General features: G+C 45.5%; 1 protein-coding gene across 12 annotated transcripts in view; it reads left to right on the forward strand.

Moving 5' to 3' along the window:
• Positions 1-18,775, forward strand: part of PC (pyruvate carboxylase) — a 112,715-nt gene that overhangs the window by 33,323 nt on the left and 60,617 nt on the right. For 4 of the 12 annotated variants that reach the window (XM_036995783.2, XM_036995785.2, XM_073217506.1 and 1 more), the window contains one exon: positions 8,990-9,049. The exons of the other annotated variants lie outside the window; for them this stretch is intronic. The gene's annotated coding sequence lies outside the window, so the exon portion shown is untranslated. The remainder of the gene's footprint in view (positions 1-8,989; positions 9,050-18,775) is intronic. 12 annotated transcript variants of the gene reach the window in all.

An 18,775-nucleotide genomic window follows, 5' to 3' on the forward strand; every position in this document is an offset into this window, starting at 1 on the left:
ATTACAGGTTAGCTGTAATTACCTATTGTTTCAGATTGTTTGAAAAAAGATAATATCTCTTAAATTATGTGCCTTTCAGTAAGAGTGCTACACTTTACATTTGTAAGCTGTGTATATATTTTTTTCCAGATAGAAATAGCTTGCTTGCCTTTTTTGATCACAAAGATTACTGTAAATTTTAAGAGATTCAGATAAAGGTTTTGTTTGGTCTGTGGCCTTTAGCTTTTAGAGGCCTCCAAAATAATTCCGTATCTGCAAAGGAGTTTCTCTTTTTATCTGTCTGCCCTATCATTCTCTTCATTATTTTCTCTTGAGTTTGCTTGACTTTCATCATTTCTTTCCAAACAGCTTTTTAGACACCTTTGAGACAGGAGCCTAGGATGCCATTGTCCTCTTGTCCAAAGAGCATGTTTACCTTGTTTGCCATTTGTTCTGCCAACTCAGCACCGTCTTAATTTCTAACTTTTTTTTTCTCTCTCTTCTCTCTTTTTGCCTCGTGATTTTCTGAATCCTGAAGCTGTGTGCTTTTCTGTGACCCAATTAAAACCCTCATGTATGACATAGCTCTTTTGCAGAAAGGAAGCAGTGGACTTCTAAGACATCCCCTTTCCCCTCTGTGCATGACAGAGGTATTCACTAGCCTTCCTTCTTGCTGCTCAGTGGTATCTGGTCCCCTCCCCTGCTGCACTCATGGCTCAGCAGCCTTGAGATGAGACATGATAGCCACATTATTGACCTGTCGGTGCCTTGCTTTTCTCTTGGGAATTATTTTCCAGGAGTGAGGATGCTCTTATACTCTCTGTATTCTTGCCTGAAACCCCCTTTAGCTAACAGCAAACTTGGCTAGGACAGTTCATTAGAGTAAGGGGAGATCCCAGGACCTGGAGTAAAACTAACAGGGCTTCTCAGTGATGGAGAGGCCAGTGGCTCTCTGCTTCTTTGGATAATAAGTGACTCATGCCCATGTCACCTGCAGGCATGTAGGGACACGGGCCAGAGATAGGAAATGAAAGGGTAGAGCAGAAGACGACCAGCCCCTTCTCCCTGGACTTGTAGATTCATGTCCAGAGGAGTTGGTGGCCATTACTTTTCCTAACTGATGCTAAATTCTGGAAGAATGTTTCATCTTAGGATGGGGCAGGTATTTGTTGAATGAAGTATGGCTATCCATAGCTACCTCTTCATCCTTCTTGTCATTATTCTGTTTCTTTAGATGTCAAGGTTCAAAGCCCATTTTCCATCCTCTCCCTTCTGATTTAAATTAAAATTGCTTGAAACTCCCTTACTTCAGAAAGTCTGTTCTGGATTGTAGATGCTGGGTAGGCTTTATACAGACAAAGGGACCCCCATGCACACACACAGCACATTATGATTAGGATGATGGTGGGTCTCTTTTTTCCTGTTTAACTAAGCTGGGGTTAGGGAAGGAGCCCCTTTGTGAATGATGTAGGGGGTAGGCGGCTTTCTTTCTGTAGTGCCTTGTCAGTCTGAAATTCTCAGGGAGAGTTCCAAAGCATGGGGAAAATGAGATCAGAATTCTTGGGTGGTTTTGTATCTGCTGGTTGATTTTTCCTCATTTAGGACTGAATTTATATAAAAAATGCCACAGTAAAACAGTAATGGCAGCTCTGTTCATTCTGCTCTGCTGTGGCCTCTTCTGGAGGAAGATGTGTTACCCTGAGGAAACAGGCTCCAGAGGATGAACTGCTTACCCAGGTCACCGCCCTACAAAGTGGCGCAGAACTCAGGTTCAGGCTGGCCTGTCTCCCAACGCCCAGGCAGCGCCCTAGGCCTCGTCACGGCCAGAGGATGGCATGTCCGTGCTTCTTTCTCTGAATGGCCCCAGGGCTTCTCTTGGTCATTTCCATGCCGTGTCCTTCCTGAATCCTTTAGCTGCCTTTTGTTCTTCCTCCAGGATCCGACATGATGCCTAGAGTCTAGGAGCAGGGTCATTCGCTCAGAGCATCTCGGCTGGCACCTGTTTTACAAAATCTGTGGCCTCAGTTCTCCTTTTGCTTTTATTTCCTCTCTAGAATGCTTTCTTCTTTAAGGATAGTGACTATAAAGATAATCCTGCCCAAGGGTTTGAGGAAATGTAAAGGAGAAGTGTTGTATCAAGCAGTGGAGTTTTTGGCAAGGTGGTTGCCGCACTCGTCCATGCCCTGCTGAAAGCAGGTTGTCATCATCCTCACGGTGCAGAGGAGACCAGTGTGTATATACACGGATGCAGTCGGGGCAGTTGAGCCATGAACCCAATTAGGCAATGCTTGGGTTCCTCAGCCACATTTCTTCCGTCACATTTCTCTGCCCTGAACAAATTAAATGTGAGTCCAGGCCCAGCACCAGTCCCTGAGAAGGTCTGAGGTCTGAGTTCCAATTCCTGGGAGAAGCAAGGAAACCCTGGGGTGAGGAGGGTGTGGTGAAGATGGGACTGCTTCGAGATGCTTGGGGTTGACAGGAAACCATTGCTGAGAGTTGGTCCTTTGCCCTTTCCAGTGACTGCCAATTTATGCACCTGATTTTAGGTCCATGCCATTTCTTCTGTCCCCCTATACTTGTCCCAGCTCTGTGTTCCAAGATCTGGAGCTGATGGCCTTTCTGTGAATAGCCTGGCCCCTTTCTTCAGGATGTCTCCTGAGCCAGCTGGGGTTCATTCTGTTGGCGTGTGGAGTCTGAGAACAAAGCTCCCTTGCTTTTCTCCCTCGTCCCTTCCCCTTCCCTCTCTGGCCCAGCTGTAGGCGTGATATATTCTGGTCCATGGTGAAGAAGCTTCACTGTCCCTGTTATTTACACAGTATCTTCTCTCTCTGTGCTACTGATTATTCCAGATTGAACCAGCTTCATTTTGAATCCATTCATCCACATGTCATTCAACAGGTGTTTTGTGCCAGGCACAGTGGTAACCTACAATCTCAAGGCTGTATCTGACATATCAAACCAGTGTCACTGCAGAAGTTGGGGTCACTGATGTGCCTTTGATTTGATGCCCGTTTTATAAACTCATATTCCTTCTGAGTAATACCATATCTCTTTGCCAAAGAGTTGAGGCCTAGATTTTAATTCTGACCTCATTCAAAATGGAATGTGGCCCAGGCTCTCACTGTCAGGCCTCATTCTGAGAAAAGGAGAAAAAGGAGTTAGGTCCTCTTCCCCCTCTTTCTTATCTGTTCGCTATTCCTAGCACAGATCCTCAGGGTTGGCCCATTCACTGCCTCTGGCTGGAGCCCATTGAGTCCCCTGTCCCTTCCCTCCAGGCATCAGCCTGTCAAGCCCCTGGAGGTGTTGGACAAAAGTCTGATTACACACAGAAAGCCCCACCCAGGGTTCTGGAAAGCTACTCTTTTAAGGGTGTGAATGAAGGGAGGATTTGAAGCTAGAAAAATTTCTCTCCACTCATTTTACCCTTTGAGACAAACCCGATGGCTTGAGACAATCCACATGGGGCCCTGGTGTCAGGATTGTTTGAGTCTTTTCCAGCGATTGCACTGAAACCCTCTGGTTTATATGGGCGCCGGAGGCCTGTGGAGGCCAGTTGTTCTCTGCCAACGGCAGAGGCACTTGAGATGGAAGGGCTCTTCGGGGAGGAGGGCCGAGTGTTGCCGTCCTGTCCTCCTGGGCCCTCTCCACTTGGCTTTGAGGCCGTGTTGAGCAGAACACCTAGAGGTTTAGTGGGTGGGGAAGCCTTTTATTCATTCTCTTATATATTTATTCTTATGCCTTTCACGTCCCCCACAACAGCCCAGAAAGAACATGTTGGAAGTAGAAGTGTGAGAAGCAGAGTAGACAAGTAGACTTGAGGCCTGGTAGTTTGTTTACCTCCTTTTCACAGGAAACAATTCTCTTGCCTTCCCATGAATTGTCCTTAATGCAGAATTATTTAGGAGGAGGAAAGCTGTTTTCCTTAACACCTAGAGAACTCACAGGCTGCTTTGAGGGAAGAAACCTGGGCCTTTTGCTCAAGATTTAGCAGTGAGAGTGGTGGAGGGTTGGGGGGGTGCTCTATCAGGGACCCAGGCTAACTTAGGGAGCAGCTGACTGAATTCCAGCCTCTCCTCTCCCTAGACGGCCCCAGGCTCTGGGCAGCCCTCCTGAGGACCTTTCCCGCAGCCTGCCCTTGGCTGAGAGCGCCTGCTGTCTCAGAAGGCAGAGGCCAGGTGCTGAGGCGCCCCCCTCAAGGCCCCAGGTCACTCAAGTTCAGATAAAAAAAAAATCTCTTCCTTATTGTACAAGAATGCCAAAAGTTTTCCAGACCTTTTCCCCTTGCCAGGAACTTTCTTATATTCATCAGAGCAGTTGACATACATTTGTTTAGGGATTAGATTACTCAGAGGCTTTGGTCTAGATGAGGCAAAGCACATACACACCAGACTAAGCCTGAGAACAATGTGCAAAGCAACAGATGCATCAACGACTATAAAATATGATCAGTCTTGTGGGCCCGCTTCCAGTTTTCCTCAGAACTTAGTTCTGGAATTTCAGAATTAATCTCTTTTCTTAGCGTATCAATTCTTCATACATTTGAACTCCTTATCACAAGTAGGAAAAGGTGAGGGGCCCTCTATGGAACCCTATGCCAGTTTGCACAGACCGTGATGGTAAGCACAGTACTTTTACGTATGTTCCTGCCAGGGGTCAGGAGTCTCATTTTGCAGATGTTTTGCTCAAGATCACAAAACCAGGCCTGGGAGCCAAGTATTCTGCCACCAAATCTCCTGTATGTTCTTCGATGCCATGTTTCTCTCCCTTCAGGGTTTATTAGTTCTGTAACCATTTACTAAATGGCTGCTCTGCTAGATTTGGGATGCCGAGATGAGTAAGCCATGGTTTAGGCCTGGCAAATGGGTGTGCTGCTTGTTGCCTCAAGCCAGCCCTGTCACTTGGGAAGCAAGGTGCTCCTTAATCTTAGTAGGAGCATGGGATAAAACTGCTTGGCAGCAAAACAGAGCAAGTGTTCTGTCCACAACTGTGAACCTGACCTGCCCATTGCTAAGGGAAGACAGTGGGCTGGGCTGAACAGTGGGGGCACTCAGTGCAGATCTGGTGAATGAGGAGTGGGTGTCTTCCCTTGAAATTGGGGCCCATGTGTAGAAAGCCTGGGAATTGACAGGTGAGTGAGGGAGGGGGTCTGGGCTCCTGTCCCAAGGCCATTCATTCTTGCTAGTCCCATCAGGGGTGGAGTGAGTTCTGCAGAATCAACTGGTAGCTAAGAGAAATACAGATTGGGATATTTGTTTTAAGGGGTGAGTAGGGAAGCAGACGGGGTGGTGGTACGAAGAGCATTTAGGGAGACTGAACCCGGATGGGAAGAAAAGGTGGTCAGCGCTCAGCTTGAAATGCCGAACAGTGGGCGCAGTAGCTGGTGCCTAGGCTCAGAGCGGGAAAGGAGGCAGGAGAGTAGACCTGAACTGCACCTGGGGCGTCCAAGGATTGGGTCCAGCCTTTTCCCTCTCCTGTGCTGTTCCTTAGAGCCAGGAACTCTACCTGTTTACCCTGTCTGCTCCTTTAGCACGAGATTTCAGGACACTTGTCTTGGAAGTCTGGTAACCTGGCACAGTGCCTCCCGAGCAGTTGCTTCCTGTGAGGCTCACTGAGGCCTATTCCCCTCTCCCAGTAGCCCCCACTGAGGGGAGGGCCTCTGGCGGAATCACCCCTGGAGCCCTTGGTCTCCACGGTCCCTGCGCACAAAGGGGTCTGCAGCCGCCCTCAGCTTCGGAAGCCTCTGTGTGGCTGGGAGAGACATGCGTGTGCCTCCCGTCTACGTATTGGATGCTCACTGTGTTCTAGGCCCTATGCGACAAGCAGCAGGGAACCAGAAAGAAAGAGCCTTGGTCTCCTGTCGTCAGGGGAAGCAGGCGGAAGGCCGATTATTTTCGGTTTTCAGCTGTGATAAGTGCCCCAAAGGAGAGCTGTCCAGGCAGGGAGAGCACCTTCACCGGGTGCAGCTCGGTATCTCCTCCACAGCAGGCAGCAGCTGGGTGTGGATCTTGGCAGAACACAAGAAGCCTTCGGCAGGGTTTCAAACTTTCCGTGACCCGGAGTGCAGGGTGGGAGGAGCAGTGCAGCCGCCGTCTCCGCCCTGGCTGTAGTTGGTTCCTGAGCTGTCTGTCCACCTGGGAGCCCCTTGCTGCTGGTGCATCGTTGGACCTCACAGGACCCTGCTCTTCACCTGCTATGGGGTATCATTAATCGTTAAGGTGATGGCAGAAATGCCCTGAGGGGACAGGGCCTATTTCAAGTTGAATTAAATGCTTCCTTGCCTGGCAGGGGATTATCTGGGCTTGTCTGCCCTCACATTTATTGAGCATTTACTTCGGGCCAGGCTCAGTCCTTCCCTCAAAGAACTTCCAATAAAGTCTTCTTGGTGTCTTTTTTCCTGGCCTCTCACCTGTTGACCTTACTGAGAGAGGCTGAGCAGGGATAAGGTGTGAAATATTGGTGTTGCATAGCAGGGCAGGTGGAGGAGACTGCGCCGGTTTGGCCTGCCCAGGTGCTTGCGACCGGGGAACAGGAGGTGTACCCTTGTTGTGAGCGCCTAGATTTCTTTCTTGAAGGTGGCCCTCTTTGGCCTTAGCCCATGACTGCAGCTGCGTCTGCAGGGCCACCACCACCCTTAGCTGGGCACATGTAGTCCCTGCCCAGCTCTCTCTATATCTGGAGTGCCTCCCTCTGAATCTAAGGCCCCTCCAGTGCCATTCTGACTGGCCATTCCCCACCTGGCCTGGGGCCACATCAGCCTATTTGAGGTGTGGGGACAATCAGATGTCCTATGGGGTTGTCTCAGGGCCCCAGTTCCGGGAGGGTAGAGCTTGCTGGTGTTAGATCAAGTGAGACTGGGTTTCCAAATGGTGCTGACATACTAATTTTGAGTGACTTAAGTTTTTATATAGATGAAAGGAACTCCTCAAAATATTTGCCTGGGGCCCCACACAATCTCGGGGCTGCCTTACCCACGGTCTCCGCAATGGGCTCTCCAGCTCTGCTTGGTAGCTCTGCTCCGACCTGGACTAGGAAGGGGATAAAGGCCTATTGTTTGTCTCTGGCGCTTGAATCGCACTTTGTGTTCTGTGTTGGGCTCCAGGGCCAGCAGCTTTCCTGCTGCTGCTGGAATAGTCCAGTTGCAGATGAGAGACCCATTCCCACCCTGACTTTGCATTGTTTTCCTGAATATCCTGGGAGGATAGGGCTGCAAGCCAACTGGGGGTCTTCTGTTGGTCACTCTGGGGTGGGAGCTAATAACTGAGGTGCTGAGAGAAGGGCCTTCTCTACAGAGAGGCCTCAGCTGTGGGAGAAGGAAAGGGGGGACCCCTTTGTTAACACTGAACCAGGAGACTAGTTGGCAGGAATCAAGGCCAGCTCTGACTTGGCAGGAGGGGAATGTGGTGGGAATGCAGGGAATTGGTGGGAAAGGCTCCCTTCCTGCCCGGGGTGAACTGAAGCTGGGGCAGCTGGATGAAGGCAAGGTGATGGATTTACTGCTCTCTTCCTCTTCTTTTTTGCCTCTTTGCTCTTCCCCAACCACACACGTTCTCTGCTTTGCCCTCTCTCGGAAACAGGGAACAGTCCTAAGAATTGAAGTTGCCTCTTTCACATTGAGGTCAAAGGAATGGAAAGGTGGTTTTGGGGGCAGAGAGAAAACAGGCAGAGAGCTTGTTTGGAGATTCTGAAGCCACAGGAAGCCACAGGAAGATTCTGAAACCCCCAAGCCCTTTAAAGCTGCCATTTATGCGGTGCTGAGATCAGCCTGCCTGCCCTGACTCAGTACAGAAGTCACACCCCTTTCTCCACTCGTCTCCTGTATCCCTTCTTATGTCACAAAGTGAAGAAGGATGTTTGTTTTATTTTAAAGTTGTTTTTCCCTTCTATCAGTCTATAGGGAGTGGCCCCCTAGGCCAATGATTTTCAAGTGAGGTCCCAAGGCCCCCATAGGTCCTTAAGACCATTTCAAGGGGGCCCCTGAGTCAGAAAAATTTTCATCATAATACCAAGAGATTTGCTTGTCTTTTCCTCTGTGTTGACACTGAACCAACGGAGCAAAAGCAGTGGGAGGCAAAACTGCTGGTACCTTTGCAGGGATTGGAGTAGCAGCACTTCCGGGCAGCTCTGTCTGGGGAGGTCTCTCCCTGTGCACTAGGTGAAATCTCAACCTGGACAGGGGAGGATTCTTGATTCTGAATGAGAAAGAATTCTCAAACAGGTTGGACAAGTGTAGGTAAGGAAGGAATTCATTAAAGCAAGAGTAGCAGGGAATGGCAGCAGCCATGCCGGCAGCAGAGAGCAAGGAAGAGCAGAGAGAGGAAATGAAAGCTCATTGAACTCCTGCTTGGCATAGGGCAGATCCCTTCTGATCTCCTAAAGCCAGAGTCACCTGGCATCCAGTGTCTGCCTGAATCTATGTGGTGTGAGAACTGAGTCCCCACCACCTCAGGATTTGGGGGAGCCACAGAGTACTGGGTGGAGTGAGATTATGTTCTGAGAACTTCCCAAAGCAAATAAAGGAGATTTTCAGGTAGGCTACTAAAAAGCATGATCTTAAGCTGCAATCCTGTCTGGGTCACCCAGGCGATGGGAACTTGCAAGTCCAAATCAGAGATCCCAGTGGCCCTTCTTACTGGTCTGAAGTAGAACAGAGAGAAAGAAGACTTGTACTTAAGTTTAGAAAATTGAATTAAATAGCAAAGTAGCAAAGACATTTGCCACTGGAAGAGCACAGAGACAAAACGCAATATGTTGAGCAGAGAGAAGTCATTATTTGAGGCAAAAAAGTACACACTCGAAGAAACAGGAGTGCGGGCAACTTCAGAGAGGAGGCACATTTAAGGGCTTAGGATTTTGTCTTTTAAGGCTTTCAAGAATGGGACAAAGGGCCATGGAAGGGGGGCGTGTAGGCTTGATTTGTGGTCCCATTATGTCTGTTTCCATAGTCTATCCTCTAGATATTCTGTGAGATAAACTTAACACAAGGAATTCATTGACCCTGGTCTTCTCCAAGGTAGCAGCTGCCCTCCATCACCGCAGACATATCGGTCACGGCTGCCCGCCCTGCCTTAAGGTAAGTTGTTGGCTGATTACCAAAGAATATATTAGGGATCTTACCTCCTAATTCCCTGGTTTTTCAAATGGAATCTTGGCCTTAAGATGGAGTCCCTCCTGTTCTTACTATCCTGGTTATATCTTGGCATTTTTCATGACAGGCAGGAAAAGTTAATCATGATGCTTGTCCCATGTCCCTGCCCTATCTCAGTGGTGCCAGACTGCCCACTGGTCACAGAGCCCTTCAGTTCCAGGCACTTGCAGTTCAAAATAGCCAGCTTCACCTAGAACTGGGCTTGATGAAGCAGCAAAAATAACTCATTTTATTAAGTCTGTGTTCTTATGTATGCATCTTTAATATGTGATGAGATGGAAAGTAATGTTCTGCATGCCCCACTGCACTAGTTGACTCAAGGGAAAGCACTTCTGCTGTAGTTTGAGTTGCAAGCTGAAGTGGTTAGCCATTTATTCAGGGAACACTATTTTTACTTGAAAGAACAACTGACAGACAGCTGTGGCTATTCAGGCTTGGATATCTGACAGAGTTTTCCTAAAAAATGAATGTAGTGAGCCTGTTGCTTCAAAGAAAACAACTAATGGTATTTGTTTCCAATGGTAAAATGAGAGCTTTCAAGCAAAAATTAGAATATTGGAAGGCTTATATCTATCATCATGAGCTTAACAGCTTCCCAGTACTTAATTTTTCTGATGAGATTTGTCATGGTTTTACACATGTGATATCTTGATGTTTTATGATAAAATGGGTCAACATTTTGAATATAGCATAACTTAGTGAACCAATATTTTCCAAATGATCAGTGTATGAGGTTACAAAATCATCTTGGGTAAAAGGCCCTTTTACAATTCAAGAGAGAAGCCAATGGGTTTTAATGTAACAGAGTACATTGAAGTTCATAGGGTTTCATATTCTGCATTATAATTTATTATCATTGTCAAGTTTTGGTGAAGTATCAAACAGGAATATCCATAATTGTCTGAAAAGGCTAATAAGATATTCTTCCTTTTTTTGCATGTACTTGTCTGAGTATGTCCCAAACACATGGTTTATATAAACAAAGTTATGGTTTATTTTTCCTCATAAAGACTATTTATCACAACAGATTGAATACAGAAGCCCAGATATGAGAATCCAGTGCCTTCCTTTTATTAAGGTGGATGTTAAGGAGATTAGAAAATGTGTAAAACAATACCACTCTTTTCAGAAGTTTTTAAAATATAATTATGTTTTGTTAAAAATATGTATTTATGTTACCCTATGATGTGTTTATGATTATTTTCAAACAAATTATAAATGAGGAAAAAACATCCCAGAATACCCAGCACTGAATTTGCTTTGCCTGCAGAAAGCCTCCTCCCCTTACTAGAAGACTCTCTGAGGTCAACTCTCTGAATACATAGACTTCCGATTGGTGGCTAAAAAGCAAACATAAAACATTTTTATTTGTACAAGGATTTTAACTTTTCAAGAAACTTTGATACGCATTACTTAATTAAAACTCATTTTTATAACAGCTTTAGTGAGATATAAGTGCTATAAAATTCACCCTTTCAAAGTATAAAATCCAGTGGTTTTAATATATTCACAATGTTGTGCAGTCGTCACTGCTATCTAATACCAGAACATTCTCATCACCCTAGAAGGAAACCTTATGCACATTAGCAGTCACTCTCTATTACCTATCCCTCCAGGCCCTAGCAACCATTAATCTACTGTATTTATGGATTTGCCTCTTTTAGACATTTCATATAAATGGTATCATGCAACATATGGCCTTTTTGTGTCTGGCTATTTTCAGTTAGGATGTTTTCAAGGTTCATCCACTTTGTACCAAGTAACAGTATTTTACTTTTTTAATGGCTGAATAACATTCCATTGTATTGATATACCACATTCTGCTTATCCATTCACCAGTTGGGCATTTGGGTTTTTTCCTCTTCTTGATTATTATGAACAATACTGCCATGATCATTTATATCATGTTTTTGTGTGGGCATATGTTTTCTTTTCTCTTGTGTATATATCTAGGAGATGGATCATATGGTAATGGTATTTAATTGTTATCCAAATGATGTCCATTTCCCTAATGACTAATAGTAATGTTGGGCATCTTTTCATATGCTTATTGGCTATTTATATCTCTTCAAAGAAATGTCTATTCAAATTTTTTGCCCATTTTAAGTTGGATTGTTTGCATTTTTGTGTTAAATTGTAAAATTTCTTTATATGTTCTGGATTTTAGACCCTTATCAGATTATTGATATGTAAAATTTTTTTCCCATACTGTGGGCTGTCTTTTCATTTTCTTGCTGGTGTCCTTGAAAGCACAAACAGTTTTGTGTTTCGATGAAACCAGTTTATCTATGTTTTCTTTGGTTGCTTATGCTTTTGCTGTCGTGGCTAAGAAATCATTCCCTAATCCAATGCCGCAAGTATTTATTTTTTATTTTAAGAGTTTTATAGTTTTAGGCTTTACATTTAAGTCTTTGATCTATTTTGTGTAAATTTATGTAAATGGTGTGAGTTCAGGGTCCAACTTCATGTGGCTACCCAGTTGTTCCAGCACTATTTGTTGAATTGATCCTAAGATCAATTGACTGTGAATGTGAGGGTTTTCTGGGTTTTCAGTTCCATTCCAATGATTTATGTGTACATCTGTATCCTAGTACCACACCATCTTAATTACCATAGCTTTGTAGTAAGTTTTGAAATTTACAAGTGTGAATCTCTTCCTTCAGCTCTGTTCTTTTTCAAGATTCCTTTGGCTCTTCTGGTTCCTTGACATTTCCATGTGAATTTTAGGATCATCTTGTCAATTTCTGGAAATAAAGTAAGTGTGATTTTTGACAGGGTTTGCATTGAATCTGTAGATCAGACTTGGGGAGGATTGCCATCTTAACAATACGAAGTGTCTGATCCGTGAACGTGGAGTGTTTTTGTTTAGGTCTAAGTTCTTTTAATGATATTCCGTAGTTTTCAGTGTACCAGTCTTACACTTCTTTTGTTAAGTTTGTTCCTCAGTGTTTTTATTGCTTTTTATGCTTGTCTTGCTGTTTTCCTTATTATTTGTTTATTTATTTATATTAAAGTATTATTGATAAACACTCTTATGAAGGTTTCACATGAAAAACAATGTGGTTACTACATTCACCCATAATATCGAGTCCCCCCCACCCCATTGCAGTCACTGTCCATCAGTTTAGTAAGATGCCACAGAGTCACTATTTGCCTTCTCTGTGCTACACTGTCTTCCCCATGATCCCCCCTACACCATGTGTGCCAATCACAATATCCATCAGTCCCCTTCTCCCGCACCCCCACCCCTCCCCCACCCCTCCCCTTTGGTAACCGCTAGTCTCTTCGTGGAATCTGTGAGTCTGCTGCTGTTTTGTTCCTTCAGTTTTGCTTCATTGTTTTGCTTCATTGTTAAACAGTGAGGGACTCGCTGTTTATTGATTTAACTTTATGTTGTTTCACCCCCTCCTTCCCACTCTCTCCTTAACTAGACCAAGCCTCCCCTTTGGCACTTTGGTAACAGAGTGCACTGCAGCAAATATTTTATGGTTTATATTTTGTCCGCATTACCTTTTTGAAGAAGGCATGATCATTATTGTCCCTGGCCTAATGGTTGAAGAAACTGAAGCCCAGAGTACAAGACTTGCCTCTAGGTACCGTACTGGTTAATGGTAGCAGAGGTAGGGTCAGGGTTTCTCACAGCCCACTGCTCTGTCCAGTCATCATTGTGCATGGGACTGACACTCTATTTTTGGCCACTTGGGCTTGTGTTTATGTCTCTACCTCTCTTGTGCTTAACCCCAGAGCATGATGAAAAGAGGGTTAAAGCTGATACCACAAGGGCTGACCATTGAGGTCATTTTTCTGGGCATCTCTAATGTGCCAGACTCTCCTAGGTATTTCAAAAATACATGACCTCATTAAATTCTCAGAACAGTTCCACAAAATGACTCAGATCATTCTGCATTTTATAAATCAGGAAACTAAGGTTTAGAGGGTCATGTAAACGCCCAAGTCAAAGAGTGAACTATGCATTAGAGTTGCAGTTTAACTCAGTTCCCGAAGCCCCAGCTGTGGTGCTAGAGGCGGGGAGGTGGAGGGGAAGGAGGAAGGCAGTGGGGGCTTTCTTGGAAATTGTGAGACTGGTCAGCTCTAGGATTGGGTGGGTCGGTCCAGAAGCCTTTGCTTCTTTGTATCTCAAAGTGGTTGGCTTGTTGTATCTTTCTGGAGGTCAAGAAGAGACAGTAGATCCCTGAAAACAGCCCCTGTGACCCATACCCTGTGGCATTATCCTGTGGCAATTAACTCTGGTGGTCTGCTGGTAGAACCTAATTTGCCATGAGTAGATCTTACCTCCACCATACATGTGAATTCTTAAAGTGTAAGGGCCATCACCCTCTATCTTTATTTCTCCATAGCACCCAGCATCACTGTCACCCAGTGGGCATTCCTTACAATCTTTTGGAGTAAGTGCAAGACATTCTGTCTGCCTGCTTTGCTCCACAGAAGTCATAGAACCTCAATGCCTCTGTGGCTGGGTTTGGGGTATGGAGAAGAATGGGGAACCAAGGCCATTAGAGGGGTCCAGTGCCCTGGTGGTACAAGAGGCATGGGTTGGGTGCAAGATCTGCTTCTTCTTGGCCATGTCCCCAGCCCCAGAGCTGAGCAGAGACTAGTGTAGTTCCCATTTGGAGTTGCTGAGGGGGGTCTGGTCTGTCACTCAGGGTCAACAGCATTGCTTCCATATCTGAGCAGCCCATAAACCAGAACACTAGGGAACAACCTGGTCATCGGTTTAACTGAGCCAGATCCTTACTCCCTCCACCTACATATGTTTTCCTAAGATAAAGAAAAAACTGTAAGGTGGCAGTAATTGGTGGCCTTGGTGGTATTCTATAGCTATGTAGAAAGTTAATTGCTGCATTTTTCCATGCTGGATGTTCTGCTTAAATTGAAAACTGGGGCACAGATGACTACATTTCTCTGTGATGCAGTTGTGAGGGACTTGCCTTTTTCCCAGCCTTGTTCTGGCACCTGGTACCTAGCCATGCCAAGCTAAGCATGGCTTGTGAACATGAAAAGCCAGATGGTATCCTCAGCACACGACTTCCTCTCCCGGGAACGCTCGCCCTTCCTCCTTCCCACCAGCCTACCTGTCAGTATCCTCTCTGTCACTTCTCCTAGTACCTGATCCCCCTTCCTGCCACCAGCCTAGAGCTGACAGTAGCTTAACCTCAGTGGCCCTTTCCCTACCTGCTGATTTCTTTTTCTTTTTTCCTCATAAATAAGCTTTATTATTCACCCATGGAGTGATAAGCACACTTGTAGGAACACTTAATTTAGACCATAAAACAAATGTATCTTCCCAAGAAGATCATCAATATTTCCATATATTTTCCATGTGATATTCTTACAGTTTCTAACAATATCTTTATGTTGTCCAAATTCTTGTTTTTCCAAGTACATTCTCTATTAGAAACATACATTGCAATGTCTTCAGCTTTGTCCTTTCTCAAGATTGCTCTGGCTTCTTGGGGATTTTTTATGGTACCATATTAATTTCAGGACTATTTTTCTCTTTTTGTGTAAAAAAAATGCCATTGGGATTTTGATAGAGATTGTACTGAATCTGTAGATCACTTTGGGTAGTATGGACATTTTAATAATGTTATGTCTTCTAATCCATGAACATGGGATGTCTTTCCATTTATTTGTGTCTTCTTTAATTTCCTTCACCAAACTTTCATAGTTCAGCATGTGCAAGTCTCACTTGGTAAAACTTATTCCTAAATACCTTTTTTTATTCTATTGTAATTGAGATTGTTTTTTTAATTTCCTTTTTGGATAGTTGACTGTGAGTGTGTAGAAATGCAGCTAATCTTTGAACAGTGATTTTGTATTCTTCAAATTTACCGCATTTGTTAGTTTGTTAGCTTTTTTTGTGGAGCCTTTAGAGTCTTTCTACATATGAGATCATGTCATCTACAGAAATAATTTTACTCCTTCCTTTCCTATTTGAATGCCTTTTATGCATCACACACCATGGTTTCAAAATATATTACAAAATTGCAGTAATTAAAATAGAACGGTACTGGCATAAAAACAGATGTATAGACCAATGGGACAGAATAGACAGCCCAAAAATAAATCCACACAAATACAGTCAATTTATCATAGGGCTGCAAAGTATACACAATGGGAAAAATATAACTTGAAGCTCAGAAAGGTTTAGTAAATTGCCTGATATGAATAGCACAATAAAAAAATAATTTTGAAATTTAGAATTGGTTTCTGTATGCACAGGGAATCATGTGGTACAAACATTCACTATCATATAAAAAGAATAATCACTACTTCGTTCTAGGAAGTCCTGTATCACCTTTCTCTAAAGCATTTAGGTAGTGAAAATATTCCTCCCTACATCCCACTGAAACTGTGCATCAGTGCTCACCAAGCATCCATCCAAGTGCTCCTTTATATTCCCAGGTACCCTGTAGTTAACTTGACTGTGCTTTGGACAGTAAGGTAGGGGTAGAAGTGATGTAAGCCACATCCATACTTGGCCCTGAGCCAGTTCTGTGTGTAATTCACTGTTCTAAGCATTTTGCAGGTGTTATCTCATTTGTCTTCATGACAGCCCAACAGAAATTTCTTTCTCACAGTCTGGATGCTGGAAATCCGAGATCAGATTGTCAGCATGGTTAGATTCCAGTGAAAGCCCTCTTCTGGGTTGTAGAGCATTTTCTCTGTGCTGTGTCCTCATGTGGTGGAGCCCTACCTGCTGATTTCTATATGATAGGGTCCACCACACTTCATTTTACTTCTTTTTCAAAAATTAAGATATAATTGATATATACCATTATGTTAGTTTCAGGTATGCAATATAACAATTCGGTTTTTGTATATGTAGTGAAATGATCACCACAAGTCTAGTTAATATCCCTCACCGCACATAGTTTTTTTTCTTGTGCTGAGAACTTTTGAGATGTACTCTCTGAGCAACTTTCAAAAGTACAATACAGTATTGTTAACCACATCACCCTTCTGTATGATGCATTTCACTTCTTTGTTTACATGTCCAGTGCCTTCTGACCATGAGTGCCTTGAGGGCAGGGGCCATGCCTCACTGACTTTGTGGCCCCACTGCTGATGGAGATGCAGGCAGGCTGCCCTGGGCAAGTGGAAGATATGGCGTGGCTGTAGCTGCACTGACGGTTTTGGCCTAGGCCGGTAACAGTCTGAAGTGCCCACTACAGGCGGAGCTGAATAAGACATGGGCCAGTTCTTGAGCAACTTCCAATCTGAAGGAGGAGCAGAGACACCTGCTCTTCTGCCTGATCCCCATGTGCAAGAAGTGAAGTGGTGCTGGGGCCCAGGAGAAGTGTCCTGTGAGGAGTGGCATCAGTGCCACTGGAAGTTGTCCCTAGTGCCCTCTGGCCCAAGCAAAGACCTATATCCTCTCAAATCCTTTGTCCCCTCAGAACACAGGACTCAGTACTTCCTGGGACTATTCCTGCCCAAAACTAGGTGACTTGCTTCCTTGAGCTTGTCCCAGATACCAGGTGCCATGGGGAGGAGAGAACCAGATTGCACTGTGCCTCTGGGCTGCCAGAGTGTGTCCAAGAGAGGGTGATGGGGAAAGGAGTGTATGTGCCCATCTTCCAGCTGAGCCCATTTGACTGCTGATCTCTCCCCTTATGCTTGTTCTTTGGTTGAGTTCTTCAATATTGGGAGGTGAACAAAAGTTGGAGGAACAGTAGACTTTTAGGCTATAATTCTCCTTCCTGTCTGCCTATCTCTTTCATGAAGAAGGTTCTACTTCTATGAGTAAAATTGGGGACAATTTGAAGTAGAAACTAGCTATTCATAATCAGATCTGTTGAGCCCTCACAAACAACCTCGCAAGGTTAAGTGTTGTTAACCACCATTTACAAATGACAGAATTGAGACTTGGAGGTTAAATGACTTGCCCAGGGTCACACACACATGTACTGGAGCTAAGATCCAAGGCCAGGCCTATTTCATTCCAATATCCCATTATTCTCCTCTGCTTGGCTGCTCCGCCATGAGATCTGAGCATCACCCACCTCTAACCCAGTGTCACCAGCATATCCAGAGGATCTGATGAAGGGCTTACCATTCTCCCTGATTTCAGCCAATTCCCACCCAGGGGTCCTCACGCAGAGCTTGTACCTGTTCCCACTTAGGCTCAGACTGTCCAGTCCTCCTCAGACCTGGACCAGGGTTACCTGTTTCCTGTACTCATGTTTTCGGGGTTCAACCCCCCTCCATCAGTAGGGAGAAACGTGCCCTTGCTGCCTTCTTCCCAATGAGGCTGGGAAGTTGAGGTTAGGTGCGTGAAAGCGCTTGAGAAAAACGGGCTGAGCTCTTACGCTGTCGGAATGTCCTCTACCTATTCTTGCTCCTGGCCTTGCCCCTGGATGAGGCTGAGGGCAGCGTGCAGCCCCTTGCTGACCGTTCCCTCCAGCTCATCCACCCAAGCTGCTCACTAGCCAGATGGCCGGTCTCAAGGCGGGTGCGGGAGTCAGTGGCACGTCTCTGTCTCCAGCTGGGGAAAAAGCACCAGGTGCCTATCCTGATGCCAGGGAGGGACAAGGCTTGCCACAACCAGAAGGTGCAGCACCAGAGGCAGGGCGTTCCCGCTGGTTTTTCACCTGGGCCTCCCCACCAGGCCCTCTGCTTCGTTCCAGGGCAGAGACTCTAGTTTTGCTGTCATTCTGCCTCATCTAGTATCTCTGGCTACCTGCCTTTGTCAAGGTTTATATGTGGTTAGCACCCTTCCTTGATGGGCTGGAGGGGAAGCAGAAGGCTGCTTGTCAGCTCTGGAGAACGATGGAGAGGGGGAAGCAGAAGTGCCTGTGCCATTGGATCTTGGATCTGAGCAGAGCAGCAGGTTCCCTCCCATGCTGTGTTCTCATGTGACTCATGGGTTCCTGGGACCCCAGGCGTCCAGACCTCTGCCTGACAGAACCTCGACCCAGCCCAGTGTACCCCCATTTCATTAGCAGGCTGAGCTCACCTCTGAAAGCTCCTGTTGTATCAGGCAGTGAGCGCTCTGAACCAGGGAAGGCCTCTGGCTAGTTAACCTTAGGTTCAGGAAGTTAAGCAAAGGCAAAGCAGTGAGTTACTACTGACTGTGCTGCCTCCAAGAACTCCTGTCCAAGCTCTGTCTGGTCTGTGTTTTGTTTCGGCGCTAGTGTGGGAGTGCCGGGCTTGGGAGCTCTATTCCTGTCCTTGACTTGAGTGGTCTTTGGAATAACACCATTAAATAGATTGATCTGGGCAGGATTAGTAGTATGGTAAAAGCATTTAAAAACCTTGCTAATAAAGTCAAACCAGGCCAATAGCTTATAAGAGTCGCTAGGAAACAGGACCCTTGTGAGGAATCCAGCCCTGGGAGAAAGGACCATGGTGTCACCGGTTCCCACGGGGACAGCCTGAGGCACAGCAAGGTCTCAACAGGAATAAGAAGACTAATTAGCTCCTCATCTTTTTCTTCTCCCATTAGATTCTCTGCTCCTTTCTTTAAGCTAGGAGCTCTCTCACCTAGCTGGCTCCCCTATCCCTGGCCCTGGCCCTCCTTTTGTGAAACCCAAATGCTACTGCCCTTTAATCCTTCACCAGAACCCATAGGTGGTGGCTTTTGACTGCCCCTTCCCAGCTCACCCCTGACCTAGTTTTGGATTTTCC

This window comes from Manis javanica, chromosome 11, assembly GCF_040802235.1.
Source record: "Manis javanica isolate MJ-LG chromosome 11, MJ_LKY, whole genome shotgun sequence".
Classification (NCBI taxonomy): domain Eukaryota; kingdom Metazoa; phylum Chordata; class Mammalia; order Pholidota; family Manidae; genus Manis; species Manis javanica.